At 44.4% G+C, this 16,769-nt stretch overlaps 1 protein-coding gene across 3 annotated transcripts in view; it reads right to left on the bottom strand.

Moving 5' to 3' along the window:
* The window catches only part of PDXK (pyridoxal kinase), a 66,960-nt gene that overhangs the window by 14,742 nt on the left and 35,449 nt on the right, over positions 1-16,769 (bottom strand). The window lies entirely within an intron of this gene.

Raw genomic sequence — 16,769 nt, forward strand, 5'->3', positions numbered from 1 at the left:
TGAACAGCTCAGAGGTAAACCCAGGATTTGGCACAAGGTGATGACACACATGCCTTATTCCTAGCCGCATGTAAGGATTGTATTTGCGTACAATTCATCTTCACTTTGTACAATATTGAGGGCACTTTGGGCTCCCTGACCACACACCGGCGAGGGGGGATCTTTATGCTCAACTCTCTGGATACTAGGAGTGGCAGCAACTTGCAATTAAGTCATTTTGTATCAAGAGCATGGCACACCGAACCTGTGCCCATTGTACGTGAAGCGTAATGTGTCCGTTTTCTAATCAAGTTGTCTTTCTCTGTGCCCAAAAGGAAGATTGTATTACTTAATGCTTCATTTTCGTTCTTCCAACAAGTCTGTTTTGTTGTTTTCACCACTGTCTGTGGCCGTTATAGTTCTTGTTACTCTCACCGAAGGAGAGGGCATTGCATTTGGGTCTGTCTGTCCGCCCATAATGTTCGTGATTTTCTCTGCAACCGCTCGTCGGATTTAGACAAAATTTTCACCATTGGTGCAACTACTTCTGTAGAATGTTTTAATGATAATGACATCATAGGTCACGTGGTGTGGCAGCCATGTTGGAAAAATGGAAAAACCTTGCACCTCTGTATCTCTGAAACTGCACCAAGGAAAAAAATTAAAACTTGGCACATAGCAAGTACTCATGAGGAATGAGAGATTTTTTCTGAAGTCATAGGTGCCTTTGTTATGACATCATAATTGCATATGGAGAATGCCACATCCAATCAGTATGAAAATTTTTGAAGGTCATCTTGGGATAAAATGGTACAGAATTTTTTTTGATGATGTCATCAGTCATGTGATTTGGCAAACAGTTTTTTTGTTTGTTTGTTTTTTTTTTAAACCTTCAAAAATCTCCGAAATGACTGAAGCTGTCATCACTGCCAGCATTTCCAAAGTGGCAGTTTTAATTATGTCTCATTAATTACACAACACACCAGTACACAAACATCACACAAAACAAGTCCTGGTGAGGGTCTGCAATCTGTGATTGCTATTTTTTCTTGTTATATGAAATGAAATGCAAGTAAAAAGAGCCAGTGTAATCTATTTCATCAACAAAAAACAAAGAGCAATCAGATTATAAACTCTCGCCAGAACTTGTTTTGTGTGGCATTTGTTTACTGGTGCGTTACATAATTAGACCTGCCGCTTTAGAACTGCTGGCAGTGATAACCAGGAACCAAGATGTCCCGCTTTGATCGGACACCTGACCCTGGTCCATGACGTATTTTCATTATTATTCAATTGAATTTAAAATGGGATTAAAATAAATTCAATTAAAATCAAATGGAAACCAAATATGTAAAATCCTGCATTGGAGTAATCAGAAGGAACCCAAACAAGCAAAAAGCAAAGATGAAGTCATCAGGAAGAACATTGATAGGATTTGCATTTCAGCTGCTATTCCTCCACGGTCAAACCCATCCAGCAACAGCCAGGTGAACTTTATTCAAAATCAAGAAAAAAATAAAAAAAGAACCCAGATCAAAAAATTAAATAATATTGGTCGCCAGACCATGCGTCCGATCAAGTTGAAATGTAAAACATGTATTCCTCATCACTACGAGATCATAATTGTGAAGTTTCACTTCAATCGATGAAGCGGTTCCAGAGAAAACATTATTTAATATTTTTCTTCAATCCAATATGGTTGCCAAGCCATGTGACCGATCAATTATTCCTGAACAAACTTGTACACCCAAGGCTTGGGGAACATTTGTGAAGTTTCCCCTTGATCTGTCCAGCTGTTCTGGAGAAGATTTTTTATTGGCTTTCGAGTATATCCAACATGGTTGCCAAACCATGTGTGTGAACCTTTTGTTCCTCATGAATAGGCGGTCATACGTGTAAAGTTTCGCCTGCATCTGTTCAGCCATTTCAGAGAAGAGTTTTGAAGGTTTTTCAAAAAATACAAAAACAATACGGCTGCTGAATCACGTGACCGATGACTTAATCAATTTTTTTTTCAGTAGATCATTTTATCCTGAGATGACCCTCAAATTTTTTTATTAACAGGAGTAATGGGGTGGATTAAGAGGGGTAATGAAGATTATGGTTTTGGATGGGGTATAATATGGGATGGTGGTGAACAGCTGTTTTAAAGAGTGTGTGGGAGTTTGTTACAGAAGTGTGAAAAGGAGGGGGGGGAGAAAAAAAAAAAAAGAAAGAGGAATAATAGAGTGAAGGTGAACAGTAATTCTTGATTTTGGCAGTTTCACCGGATGGGGGCGCCCAAATGCCCTGCAGAAATATGGGGGAGGGGGGGATGGAAAGATCACAGATAGAGCGGGGGAGAGGGACAAAGCCAGAGAGGAGATGCGATGGTAGAAGACAGAGTCCACAGACCTGCACGCGATGATAGAGTGAAAGACTCAAAGACTCGGCTTCATCACAGGAGATGCCAATGATCCCAAAAACCTTAGTTTCCACAGCGTGAAGTCGAGCCAGGTGTGAGGTGGGAGCACCAGCCCAGAGAAGAGAGCAGTACTCCATGACGCTGTGGATGAAAGCTTTGCATGCGGTCAGGAGCTCAGGAGTTGCAAGAAGGGACTTTGCATGACAGAGGATGCCAGCTTGGAGGTGTGGCTTTGCCAGGAAAGATTGTGACAGACAGTGAGGCCCAAAAGACGAATAAAAGGACTTCTTCAAGACGGTTGTTGTGAAAGTAGATGGGGGGGTCCCAGAAGGTCCTTTCAAAGGACCAGATCAGATCTGTGACTTGCTACAGGCACCATGTAAACCTGTAGCAACATGTTTTATGGTCAGATTGTCAACGACTAAACAATCTCCCCCTCCAGGTTTCCTGGTGAGGAGGGTGTATGGATATGGACACCTGGCAGGATTAAAAACAAAACCTGTCAAAGGGTGGCAGAGTTCCTTGTTTGCCAATGGCCATCCATGTTTTGCCCAACTGTATCTGTTGATACCCTCCTGTACTTGGGTTACTTTTTATTATGAGGTTGATGGCATGATTTCCACTCCAACCACAATAAAACACTTCATTCCACAAAACCCACAAACACAAAGAAAACTGAAAACCCACTCTGTGGCAGTACCTCCTGTGATGCTGCCCTTTGCAGTGCAGCTCACCGGATAACGGGATCAGGGAAAAGCCTTCGGGGCCCCCATTCCTTGATTGGAGGAAAAACACGGGATAAACCTCCTGGGTCAGATTGCGGCTGTGTGTGGCGGAGTGGTGCTGAGGTGTCATCCACCAAACGGTGGTCTCCTTAGCACAACCTGAGACGGTCCCTTTGGGTGGGTGCCTGGAATGTCCGATCCCCAAGAGAGGATGATCACATGTCTCTGTTATCATCAGAGCTCAAGTGTTTGAACATCGGTATTGTAGTACTCCCTGAGGTTCGGAGACCGGATAGTCGCGAGATCATGGAGGGTGGTTTCACCTACTATTGGTCTGTTCACTCTGATGGTTACCCTGCCAAAGGAGTTGCTGTAGCTGTGTCCAATAAGCTGACTGATGACAATTGAGGTAACACCGATGAACGACGAATTATGAGACCAAGGATTCGTCACTCATTGGGAGTTATTTCAATGGTCTCTGTATGTGCTCCGACTGAGTAGAGTGATCTCACCGTGAAGGATGCATTCTGTGCCATGCTCGATTATGGTTGATCAGTGCCCCAGGCGAGATACTCTTCTAGTCTTGGGCGGTTTCAATGCATCGACGGGAACTGAAAGGGATGGTTATGAGACATGTGTTGGTCCCCATGCATCTGGAACTGTGAACTAGAATAGAACCAAGTTCCTTGACTTTGCAAGAAGTTGTGGACTTAGGGTGGCTGGTTCATGGTTTCAGCACCCACAGGCTCAATGCTGGTGGTGTGAGAAAGAATATTGACCATGTGCTCATTGATGGTCGCTGGAGAATGATGCAGAATTGCAGGGTCTGGTGGAGTGTTCAGTTTCTCAATACCGACCAGAGGCTTGTTGTGGCAACTCTGAAGTTGCAACTGAAATCTGGGAGAAATCTAACCAGCCAAGGTTGGATGTTGGCAAGTTCAAGGATGAAAGGGTAACTGAGGAGTTTGAAAACAGGCTGAGTGGGAATTTGAAGGGTCTGGGTGCTTTGGGGAATCCTGAAGAGTTATGGAGTGCCTTCAAGACCACCGTTCTTGATGTTGCCAGTGGATGTCTTGGAGCTCACCAGAGGGCGAAGACGAATATTGTCTCTCAAGGGACACTGGATACCATTGACCAGTCACACGGCTGAGCTGTTCAGGAAATTGAGGCATAAAACTGTACGTGCACCGAGGATGCACAAGAAGGCAGATGTGTGAGGAATCTGTTCGGAGATAGAGCATCAAATGTGGTCAAATGATTCTCGTCCTGCTTTCAGGGAAATTTGCACATTGCGTTCCTCCAAGCCCGTCCCTTAACATACTGCAGTTAGAGCGGAGGGTGGTGGACTCTTGACAGAGTCCAAAATGGAAACCAGCTGGGCCGATTCCTTTGAGTGGCTGTCCCACCAGCTGTTGAGTTGGATGTCAGGCATGTTACCATCCCTATTACTGACCCTCCGATCAACTGTGATCCATCTTTGTTTGTGGAAACACACACTGCGGTGAACTGGTTGAAATGGGTAAAGCTCCTGGGATCTGTGGCATCCATGATGATCTTCTCAAGGCTGGTGGAAATGCTGTACTCATGTCATTGCATGCAGTTCGGTGCTCTGCCTGGAACATAGGCATCATCCCAACTACCTGGACGAGGGGGCCTTGTTGTCCCTCTCTGGAAAGGGAAGGGTGATCACCAGGACTGCAAAATCTACCGAGAGGTGACGCCGCTCTCAGTGCTGGGCAAGGTCTTTGCTCGAATAATTATTGATGGGGTTCACCCCAATCTGCTTGACAATTAGTGCCAAGAGCAATCAGGCTTTACACCAAAGAGGTCGATGATTAACCATATGCTTGCTCTTCGGATCCTCACCAAATGCAGATGAGAGTTTCAGCAGGGGTTGCTTGCAACCAATGTTGTTCTCTGCAGTGAATCGGGATGCCCTCTGGCAGATTCTTGGTCTTCATGGAGTGTCACCAAAACTGATCAATCTGATGTCTGAAGTATACTCTGGAACTGAGAGTGCTGTGAAATGTGGTGGTTCAACCTCTGAGTCATTTCCAGGTGTTACTGAAGTTTGTCAGGGGTGTGTACTGGCCCCCACACTTTCCAGCACTTGCATGTACTGGATTCTGGGGAGGATGTCGGAGAGATCGAGCTGCGGTGCATTGTTTGGGAAGGTCAAAATTTCTGACCTTGATTTCACAGATGATGCAGTCATCTTTGCGGAGACTCTCAATATCCTTTTGGGGGCACTCAAGGTGCTTAATGAGGAGACAGAGCCACTGGGATGAAGGATTTCCTGGGTGAAAACTAAGATCCAGGCTTTCAATGACATATTGGATGCTGCCATCTTGTCTGAAGATGTTCAGGTCACGGAGAGATTCACTTTCCTTGGCAGTGATATTCATGTCTCTGCTGACTGTGAGCTAGAGGTCAATAGACGTCTGGGTCGGGCCTGAGGAGTCATTGGTTAACTGGATCACATGGTGTGGTGCTGTCAGTACCTATGCAAGACAATGAAAGTTTGTCTTTTGGTCTTCAGTGCTTCCAGTCTTGCTGTATGGATGTGAGACTTGGACTCTGACCAGGGATCCGAGATGGAGACACCTCCTTTGGTACCAGGTGTCTTCGGAGAATACTTGGCTATTGTTAGTCAGACTTTGTGTCCAAATTGCAGTTTCTGAGAGAGACTCAAATGAGATTTGTCACCTGCATAGTCCGTGAGAGCATCAGCTGCAGCTGTCTGGACAGGTGGCTCATTTTCCTGATGCTGAACTTGCTCACCCGATTCTCTCAGCATGGGAGCTTCGTGAGAGGATGCTAATGGGCCGACAACGTTCCTCATGGTTGCAGCAGGTTGATCAGAATCTCAAGGAGATGGGGATGGGCCAGGCATCTGTCTGCGGGATGGCCAGACGGAGGCCCCTGGAGAACCGGCAGAAAGTGTACGCAGTGATGCGCTACTCTGGCACACACGCTGCTCCCATCGCCATACCTGACGTGGCGAACACTCCCCGATCTCAAAATAAATCACACGATATCACGTGATAAGAGTCCATGCAGAACGACTTCAAAAGAGCAACTGAGTGCGATCGAGGGCAGCATGGGGCTGTGAGATGAGATGGAAATGCGGGGTTGTGTATTCCTCGACGCCAGACCGTGATAGAGCAAGGGACCCATGCCACCACAATAATTCATCCTGATGGAGCGAAACCACAATTCGGAAACCCAGTTTTGGAGCAGGCTTGCTGTATATTCATATGAAAATTTTTTACCAATGTAACCGGTACATCGATATATCGCCGGATCCTCACGAATACATGTCTGCATGTGTGCATAATGCCTGGTGTTGGCTTAATGGTTCGGGTGGTGGGCTTGGGATCCTAGGATCCAGAGTTCAAATCCCCCTTGGCTGTTGAATTAATACCAGGTGGGGTTGACTCATTTTGCCGACTTTGGAAGGATGACAGTGCCAGCTTGCTGGTATCCTGTGTCGGAGTAGCGACCCATCCAGGATTGTGCCCAATAGCCAAGGAGACTGCTTAAGCAGCACCAATGCTCTGCACAGAGTATGGTCCTAATAGATGGATGGATGAGTGTGTATGTATGTGTGTGCGCGTGCGTGTGTTTTTTTTACACATTGCCTTCAGAAAGTATTCACACCCCCCGACTTTTGTCACATTTTGTTGTGTTACAGCCTGGATTTAAAATCAATTAAAAAAAAAAAATTTGTCACTGTTCGACATAAAATACCCAATAATGACAAAGTGAAAACATGTTTTACAATTTTTACAAATATATTAAAAATGAAAAGCTGAAATGGCTTGCATCAATAAGTATTCAACCCCTTTGCTACGACATTTCAACTTGAACGCTGGTGCATCCAATTTCCTTTGATCATCCTTGAGATGTCACCTTTCTATAAAATGTCCCACAGTTAACAGGGCAACTCAGAGCAGAAACTCTACCATGAAGTACAAGGAACAAGGAACAAGGAAAAGTACAAAGACTCCTCTGAGAGCATGATGGAAAAGATTATCTTACAATAATTCACAGTCTGTCTGTTCCCAGGTACTGCAAAAACGGCTGAACCGATCGCAACCATTTTGGGGTGTGTAATCCTGCAACCCCTTGGAGTAAAATGGGCATAAATATAATAACATGACCCCCTTGATGGCTCCCTTAGAGAGCGGGTGCTTCTAGTGTGGTCTAATGAGATGAAAGTTGAACTCTTTGGCATGAATGTAAAGTTCTACATCTAGTGGAAACAAAGCACAGCTCATCACCCATCTAACACCATCTCGACCATGAAGCATGGTGGCAGCAGCATCATGCTATGGGGATGCTTTTCAGTGGCAGGGACTGGGAGACTTGTAAGGATAGAGGAAATAATGAATGGAGCCAAATACAGGCAAATCCTTGAGGAGAACCTGCTTCAGAGTGCAAAAGACCGAAGACTGCAGTGAAGATTTATGTTGCAACAGGACAACGACCAAGCTTACAGTCAAAGAAAAACTGGAATGGCTTCAGAACAAGAATGTGAAAGTCAAGGAGACTGGAGTGGCCCAACCAAAGCCCAGACTTGAATCCCATTGAGAATATGTGGAAAGACTTGGATGTTGCTGTTCACCGATGCTTCTCATCCACCTTGACAAAGCTTGAGCAAATTTGCAAGGAAGTACAAGAGAAAATTCCCAAGTCTGGATGTGCAAAGGCGATAGACATCACCAAGAATACTCAAAGCTGCAATAACTGCCAACGTTGCTTCTACAAAGTATTGACTCAGGAGGGGGAGGGGAGTTAGGGTAGGGGCTGAATACTTTTGGAAAATATTTGATAAGTCAGTATTTCAATTGCAACAAGAAGGGCACTCAGTGGAGCACATACCTCCACCAGGCTGATTAGTTTACGTTTTGTGTCCCACTGCTCGGCCAGATCTGGATTCTGACCTGAATTAAAATTCAATTGGCTTGTTATCGTCACCGAGCCAACTCGCCCAACAAGTTTCAGCTGAATCCATCCATATCTTATTGAAATATCATTCCATATATCATTTTAGCGCGATCACTCAATGATGAGGAATCACATATAAAAAATAATTCTCGGATCCAGATTCGGATCTTCACCAAAATCGAATCAATTCTTCCTTGTTACATGCCCAGCTTTCCCAACAAGGTTCGTTCGAATCCATCCACAAATTTTTAAGATCTCGTGTGATATATCGTTTTAGCCCCATCTCTCAATGGTGAAGAATTACTGAAAAAATTCTCAGATCTTCACCAAAATTTAATCGTTTTGTCCTCGTCACAAACCCAAGCTCTCCACAAAATTTTGTCCAAGTCCATCCACAACTTTGAGATATTTTGTTCACAAACAAATGCGTTTCCTGTTTGTGTATATATATATATACATATACTGTATATGAATGCATGTTTGTATGTAGGAGTGTATATATATATATATATATATATATATATATATATATATATATATATATATATATATATATATATATATATATATATATATATATATATACATATACATATACATATACATATACATATATATATATGTGTGTGGGTACAATGGGAGTGTGTACAAGTGTCCAAAATATCACCCTCTGGTGGTGGCTGTGCTCACAGAAGTGGATGGGAAGCTGAAGCTACAATTTAATTGCAAAGATATATGTGTGTACACAATGCAATTTAATTTGAAACCAATAAACTCCACCACCAAAGGTGAAGGAGGTTATGTTTTCACCCCTTTCTGTTTGTTTGTGTGTAGGATATCTCAAAAAGTTGTGGATGGATCCGGATGAACTGATTATATTCTTCACCATTGAGATATGGGGCCAAAAAACAATATAGTCATGGATAACAAGACATTTCAAACATGTATTGGGTCCGATATGTTCTCGTCATTACGTGGAGGAGGTATGTGCTCAACCGAGTGCCCTTAGAGTTAACCTCCGCCATCGAAGATGGACGGAGGTTACTGTTTTCACCCGTCTGTTTGTTTGTTTGTGAAAAGTATTACGGAAAAACTCCTGGACGGATTTCGACGAAACTTGGTGGGGGGATTAGGTATGGTCCAAGGATCATGCCATTAGATTTTGGACTTGGTCCCAAAGTCCAATATGTCCGCCATTTTGAAAAAAATATATGAATTTTATTTTTTGCATTTCTACATGTTTTAAGGGATTTCCAACCCCCAAAAAAAAAAATTCGTTAGAGGAAAAAAAAAATTGCACCCTTTTTTTTGGCATTTCTACATGTGCGTTGATCTAGTTTAGTTTATTCAATCGTGGTTCAGTCTGATCTGTTTTGACCCACAATGAATAGGATATCACTGCTCAAGTGACCCAGCAGTATTGGTGGCAGAGGTTTTGCACTCTACCGAGTGCTCCCCCTCCACTTAACCTCCGCCATCTTCGAAGATGGATGGAGGTTACTGTTTTCACCCGTTTGTTTGTTTGTTACTTACGAAATCTTTAGATTTCGTAAGTATATTGATGACTTCCGTTTCTGTTTGTTACTTACGAAATCTAAATATTTTGGAAGTATATTGATGCCTTCCGTTTCTGTTTGTTTGTTACTTAGTAAATCTAAAGATTTCGTAAGTATATTGATGACTTCCGTTTGTTTGTTTGTTTGTTTGTTTGTTTGTAGGCACGATAACTCGAGAACGGAAGAAGCTACCAATGTCAAATTACACCACGTGATTCAGGAGGGTGGTGGCTAGCGCTGATTAGATTTTGGTCAAAATCGGTCAAAGGACAAGGTCACAGTGAGGTCAAACATCCAAAACATTCGATTTTTGATGGTTTGGTACAGAATCATCGTAGAAACTTCTGGTTTGCGTCGCTACCTTCTCGAGAGACAGCTTTTATTAGACAAGGTCAGAGGTCAAGTTGACGATTTCGTAAGTACCAGTCTATGACTGCTTGTTACTTACGAAATCTAAAGATTTCAAAAGTATATTGATGACTTCCGTTTCTGTTTGTTTCTTTGTTAGTAGGCACGATAACTCGAGAACGGAAGAAGCTACAAATGTCAAATTACACCACGTGATTCAGGAGGGTGATGGCTAGTGCTGATTAGATTTTGGTCAAAATCGGTCAAAGGTCAAGGTCACAGCAAGGTCAAATATTCGATTTTTGATGGTTTGGTACAGAATCATGGTAGAAACTTCTGGTTTGCGTAGCTACGTTCTCTAGAGACAGCTTTTATTAGACAAGGTCAGAGGTCAAGTTGACGATTTTGTAAGTACCAGTCTATGACTACTTGTTTGTTTGTTTGTTTGTAGGCACGATAACTCGAGAACGGAAGAAGCTACCAATGTCAAATTACACCACGTGATTCAGGAGGGTGATGGCTAGTGCTGATTAGATTTTGGTCAAAATCGGTCAAAGGTCAAGGTCACAGTGAGGTCAAACATAATTCCATAAATTCATGTGGAGAAATGGAGTATTTTTGCTTCGCTCGACGTTACGAGTTCATTTTAACTCCAATTTTAATTTTGTCTTCGGTTTTTGCGATCGCTTAGTACGCTTAAAACTCGGTTGTCGAAATTCTGGTTAAAAAAAAAAAAAAAATATCGGATGTTTTGGAGACGTTTTAAGATTGTATAAAAAATATTTCACTCGACGCGTCACGGGTCGTCCCATGATGCAGTGCGCTCGAGCAGACGCGTCATTGAATTACGTTAAGGTATAATATAATTGCGTGGAGAAATGGAGATTTTTGCTTCGCTCGACGTTACGATTTTTGATGGTTTGATACAGAATCATCGTAGAAACTTCTGGTTTGCGTCGCTACCTTCTCCAGAGACAGCTTTTATTGGACAAGATCAGAGGTCAAGTTGACGATTTCGTAAGTACCAGTCTATGACTGCTTGTTTGTTTGTTTGTTTGTGAACAGTATTACGGAAAAATTCCTTGACGGATTTCGACGAAACTTTGTGGGGGTTTAGGTATGGTCCAAGGATCATGCCATTAAATTTTGGACTTGGGTTCCCCCCCCCCCAAAAAAAAATTGTTAGAGAAAATGTTTTTTTTTCATTTCTACAAGTTTTTAGTGATTTCCAACCCCCCCCCCCCCCCAGAATAGAGAATTTTTTTTGCATTTCTACATGTTTTAAGTGATTTCCAACCCCCCCAAAATAGACAATTTTTTTTTTGCATTTCTAGACGTTTTAAGTGATTTCCAACCCTCACCCCCCACCCCCCCAAAAAAAAATGTTGGAGAAAAGAACTATAACTCTGTCAGCACTGTTGACATCATATTTAATGAATAAGATATAAGGTTCACTTGAGTGACCCAGCAGTATTGGCGGTGGAGGTTTTGCACTCTCCCGAGTGCTCCCCCTCTAGTTTAATAATGCGACCATCAGAAAACACGGTTACGTGAGCCGTTTGAGAAGAACAGTAGTTAAGTGTCCGCCGTCGATGAACCCTTCATCTCGTTTTGTCAAAGAGGTGTTGTGTTTATACACAGTGTAGCACAGTATACACAGTTTATACATATTGTCCAATTTTGGTGACTACATCGGAGGAAGGACGAACATCATATCCATCATCGAGATGGTTCGATGTCAGGTGATGGTGACGAGATGGATTTCGGGATTAGCTCGACCAAGCTATGACGAGCGGTTGAAGGAAACGGGACATCATCCACGAGAAAAGGATGTGGATCGAGACGTTTCACATCATGAAGGATATCAACAAAATATCTACAAACACCACTCAGAATGGACGGTGACAGCCAACAGGACTCGAGTCCACAGCCTGAGAGTTCGGGTGGTATCAAGGTCGGGAGGGCTCTTCATTCAGAGTAGTTAAATGAATCGAACGGTCTTCCTGCGAACGTAGTTCAGTTTCGATTGGAATTAGACAGGTACTCGAAGCATTGGAGATGGAGGGGCACACGGATACCGATAGAAGTGGTCGGTAGGTTGGTAATGATGGCGGATGGGCGACTGTATGCAGGTGTCGTGATGGTGATGTCTGCGAGAGGGTCTTGTACCAATGTGAATGTGAAGATGAAGATGGTGTTTGATCATTCCTCACATCACAACCTCACCACCACTCTCCCAAAAAACCATTAAACATCTACCCACCCTGGTGACGTTCCTGTACCTGCCCCCCCCACCCTGGTGATGTTCCTGTACCTGCCCCCCCACCCTGGTGATGTTCCTGTATCTGCCCCCCCCACCCTGGTGATGTTCCTGTACCTGCCCCCCACCCTGGTGATGTTCCTGTACCTGCCCCCCACCCTGGTGATGTTCCTGTACCTGCCCCCCCACCCTGGTGACGTTCCTGTACCTGCCCCCCACCCTGGTGACGTTCCTGTACCTGCCCCCCACCCTGGTGACGTTCCTGTACCTGCCCCCCACCCTGGTGACGTTCCTGTACCTGCCCCCCACCCTGGTGACGTTCCTGTACCTGCCCCCCCACCCTGGTGATGTTCCTGTACCTGCCCCACCCACCCTGGTGATGTTCCTGCACCTGCCCCCGGTAATGTTCCTGCACCTGCCCCCCTGGTGATGTTCCTGTACCTACCCCCCTGGTGATGTTCCTGCACCTGCCCCCCTGGTGATGTTCCTGTACCTGCCCCCCTGGTGATGTTCCTGTACCTGCCCCCCTGGTGATGTTCCTGCACCTGCCCCCCCCCCTGGTGATGTTCCTGCACCTGCCCCCCCTGGTGATGTTCCTGTACCTGCCCCCCTGGTGATGTTCCTGCACCTGCCCCCCTGGTGATGTTCCTGCACCTGCCCCCCCTGGTGATGTTCCTGCACCTGCCCCCTGGTGATGTTCCTGCACCTGCCCCCCCCCTGGTGATGTTCCTGTACCTGTCCCCCCCCTTCGTGATTAGACCACAGCAGTCAGGACGTTCCTTGCACAGACAAGTAAAGGACCAGAGAAGCAACACGGACGCGACCACCATGTTTTCCGTTCATCATCGTGGTGAGGAACACCAAGCCGAACGTCAAAAGCAAACAACACGAAGCGAATTCCGACGTGCGACAGAAAGCACCATTTATCGCCTCATCGGTCGCCTTGACTTCGCCGGCGGCCTGTTGCCCGGGTCGTGCGACGTGCCCGCCTGGGCCGTACCTGGAGCGGGAAGGCGGCCGATTTGTTGCCGACGTATCCCCGCACGACGTGGCTCTGGATGGACAAGACCCGGCACTCGTGGGCCGCAGACATGGCGCACTCGGCTGCAGGAACCGTAATCACTCGCTCGCTCCTCACTCGGGCCTCGTCGTTCCGCCCGTTCGTTTGTTCCAACAGAGGGAGGTGATCTTGTGGCGGCGATTTCACCAATCATTTGAACGATTCGTTCTGTCATTCAATCCTTTATTCATTCCATACGAACACCATCGATTCTTTATTCGTTCCCCCCACGAACGCCATCAATTCATTCATTCCTCACATTTTCCACGATCAATTCCTCACAAATCGGGGTAAATCTCCGTTTCATTCCCCGCTTAATTCCTTCAATCTTTTCGCTCATTCGTCGAGAAGTTGATAAAACTGACGCGGAGCAGGTTTCATGGACCCGATGAGCTCCTCCTGCGTTGAGGTTCCTGTGAAGGAATATTTATTTATTTATATATATTTATTTATTTATATTTATTTATATTTATTTATTTATTTACATACATACATTTAACTGCTAAATGACTTCCCGATCATGGAGCACGTTTTCTCGTGCACCCACGTGAAGCTGGCCGTCTTTTCACGTCTACAAATAATCGCACCGACCGAAACAGCATTTGCCTTCATTCAAGATGTTGAGCCGTTCATAGCGAACGCAGTGAGCTTCATACTTAACGCGTGCACGTGAGAGAATAGGAAACAACAAAACAACAAAACAACAAAAACAAAAACAAAAACAAAAACAAAAACAAAAACAAAAACAACAACAACAACAACAACACAACACCCCTGGCTATTTGGAATCCGTGTCGTTGGATATGACCTTTTGCTTCCGGTTGTTTCTAAACGCTGTGCGGTGTATAAACACGATGGGGTGTTATTTCTATCTTGTGAATATTACTTCACACGTGCACATGAGAGGATAGGAAACAACAAAAACAACACAATACCCTGGCAATTGTGAATCCATGTCGTTGGCTATGACCCTTTTGCTTCCATTTTTTTTTGTTTCCGGTTTTTTTCATGGGGAATGATGCATGCTGTGAGATCATGACCGGAAGTGTTTATTTATTTATTCAATTATTTTTTTTTCCCCAAAGTGAATTTTATACTTCCGAAAGTGATTTTTTTTCATGACCGGAAGTGTTTATTTTGTATTTAACATTACCGGGAGTGATTTTAAACTCTTTCCGGAACATTTAATTTCTTCTATTCTTGACCAGAAGTGATTGTTTATTTACTTGTTTGTTCAAATTTTTTTTCCCCAAAGTTAATTTTAATAAAGAAATCTCCCGCATCATCAAAAAATTATTTTTAAGCGTGATTTACATGATTTGATCGCTGATCCCGAATCCAGGCCGAAGTAACCGGAAATTGCATCAAAAATCATCAGCTGTGCGGTGCTTACACGTACCACGGTATCGTTGGCAAGTATACAGTTGTGAACAAGTTTTATGTAAAGTCAGAAGCGAATGTAAGAAGAATTCTAAGTTCGCTTCTCGGCTTTGCCTATTCCATATTATATTACGTACAAACACGGATACCCGGAGATGTCCTGCAGTGTACGATATACTATCAGGGGTACTCAGTGTTGCCCTGTGTATGATCTACTTCTCCAAGCTTCTCATTTGAAAACGACAGCACTTTCAAAAGACGCAGCGATTTGTAGGTAGGAAGATGAGGCATTCGATAATATTAGTAAGGAAAGTGAAGAAAAAAATTTGAGTGCTTTACCATTAACAAACCGTTGTGGCCTGTTCCAAGTCAAGGCATTGTTGAGTAGGCCCAAAAAAGAAATGGCGAATCAAGACCCCAGTGTGGTGACCACGGATAACGCCTTGATAGAGGATAATTAAATAAGGCCATTAATTATATGTTCAAAAGGGGTGTTGTAATTAACCCAAATGCCCAGTTTTCATTCACGCACTTCTTTGGAGTTCCCTTCGTATGCATGCAAAGTTTCAGGCTGCTCGGTTTCATGGCTTTGGAGATGTGGAGGACACACACACACACACACACACACACACACGCACTGGTATAGAAGATAGATGACACCTCGGGGCAGTCAAGTGCTGGCACTGAGTCTTGAACTTAGGCGGTGACGTAATGCACAACCCGATGACGTGATAGTGAGCTGGCACGCCGGAGGACGAGATGCTGGGGCGCGGTTGTCCACGCTCGCAGGGTGTACCAGCTCTTGCTAGGATGTTCGTGAGATTCAGCTGTGTGGTAGAAAGAGCGAGCAATGGAGTGCAAACGTTTTGCAGTATTCTGGTGTAAATTCTCCATCACCGAGACACATCCAGATGAAAATGATTGCAAAGGGCTTTGAATGACCAGTGTTTGAGACTCTGCATCCTCTCTAGCAGGGCCAGACTGCTTGGTATGGTGGACGTGGAATATGGTCCACCGATCAAATCCACCAGTCTCATTTTGATTTATAATTAACAACATTCCTTCACCTCATTCCCCACACTGGTCAACTTTGTAACCTGTAAACCCCCACCCCAAATGTCTTCCAACCAGACGTCACCCATACCCCCATCCAACCATAACCACCTCCAGCCGAGCCCCACTGCAACCACCTCCAATTCCAACCACGTCCGACACCACGCCAACCCACCGAGTGAGTTAAATTATCTGTCTCCACGACCCAGATCCATAAAGAATGTTTTTTGTGTGTTGTTTTGCATATTTTGTCATCAAGATTTGTGTGGGCCACATGTGGGCCACATCAACAAGAGGGGAAGCAGAGGGTACTTACTGTTTTAGGAAGTGTGAGGAATGGCTCACTTGAGGATAGTTATTACGAGTTTGAAGGAACCGATAGATAATTTACAGCAAGTACCAAAATGTGAGAAATTTGGAGATGATAGTTGGGTGCGGTTGTGGAATGAGGTTGCTGAGGATATTGGAAGTGCTGCTGGTGCAGTGGGAGCAGGAAGTGGTGATGGTGCAGCAGGAGCAGGCAATAGTTATTGTGCAGTGGGAGCAGGCAGTCGTGATGGTGCAGTGGGAGAGGGCAGTGGTGATTGTGCAGCGGAAGCAGGCAGTGGTGAGGGTACAGCAACGGAAATTTGTAGAAATGAGGTATGGGAGACGTTTTTTGTGGGTGATGAGATTATTAAATATGTAAATTCTTCATTTTCCAGGAAGGATTGCAGACACAGAACTCTGTGTAGTTTTGAAGGAGCGGGAGTTTGGGACATTGAAGGAAGGATAAACGATATTGTATCGGGTCATGGCAGGAAGAAGTTGGTTGTGGTACACCGAGGTGTGAATGATGTATGGAAAGTTTACTAAGAGGTTTTGAAAAATACATACAGGATATTGGGGAGGTGGCTGAAAGCAAAGGGTTGTGAGGTCATGTTTTCTGGAATTCTCCCAAGATTAGGAAACAATAGAGAAATTATAAACAGAGCAATAGACATCATCCAATGGCTGGAAGAATGGTATGGGGAGGAAGGTTTTACACTGAAGAATCAGTGGGAATCATTTTGGG

This window comes from Eptatretus burgeri, chromosome 16 (genome assembly GCF_056783735.1).
Source record: "Eptatretus burgeri isolate ZD-2024b chromosome 16, Ebu_testis_v1, whole genome shotgun sequence".
Lineage (NCBI taxonomy): Eukaryota > Metazoa > Chordata > Myxini > Myxiniformes > Myxinidae > Eptatretus > Eptatretus burgeri.